Raw genomic sequence first — 949 nt, 5'->3', positions numbered from 1 at the left:
TGTTGGGGAAGAGGAGAAAGGGAAGAGGACTGGCACTCCTTCCACTATGAAGGGGAGATATGATCAGGGTACCTTGTTCTAGACCCTATCTAGATGAGACCGCTGATCTGCAACATCTTATCTCCCTCCTCCTTACCAAAATAACCTAAAACTTTTCCCATAGAAACAATAGTTTTGTTTTTTTGCTATAACCCTATTAATATCATTATTCAACTACTTTGTAGGTTAAATAGGATTTTTCAACTACACTGGGAATTGATCTTCACCAATAAAACTATTTTTACAGGAATGCCATTTAGGCTCCAAGTAAATGTCTTGCAATATTTTAGATTATTACATTGCATGTACTTTGAATATTTGCATCCCAGAGTCAATAGACTTTGCAATTATTTTCTGTTAGAACTTAAATGGATGGTTATGTGAATGGATAGGTGGATGGATGGATAGACGGGTGGATGAATGGATAGATGGGTGGATGAACGGATGCATGGATGGATGGATGAATGGATGGATGAACAGATGGGTGGATGGGTAGATAGATGGGTGGGTGGATGGATGGATAGATGGGTGGATAGATGGATGAATGATGGATAGATGGGTGGATGAATGGATGGGTGAGAATCTGGGCAATAAATAGAGTGAGTTAAGATGTGGTGCTTATGAGACTAAGGATTTGTTCCCATGTAGACCAATCAATTTCATTCATTCCTGGAGCAATTTACATGTATTCCTATTCTACTAACCCATCTCAGAAATGTATACTACCAGTTGCAAAGGGAATTATGTGAGAGTACACAGATAGAGTAAAACAACTCATCTCTACTACTATAAAAGTAGCTGAAAAAGTATACCTTATTATGATGGATCAGTAGCATCTCTTTACATTCTAGTTTTCAGAACTTCCATAGCATCCAGTTCACTCCTCTGTTAGTTCATCTACAGCACAAAA

Source organism: Macaca mulatta, chromosome 8 (genome assembly GCF_049350105.2).
Source record: "Macaca mulatta isolate MMU2019108-1 chromosome 8, T2T-MMU8v2.0, whole genome shotgun sequence".
Taxonomy (NCBI): Eukaryota; Metazoa; Chordata; class Mammalia; order Primates; family Cercopithecidae; genus Macaca; species Macaca mulatta.
This window is presented reverse-complemented; position numbering follows the sequence as displayed.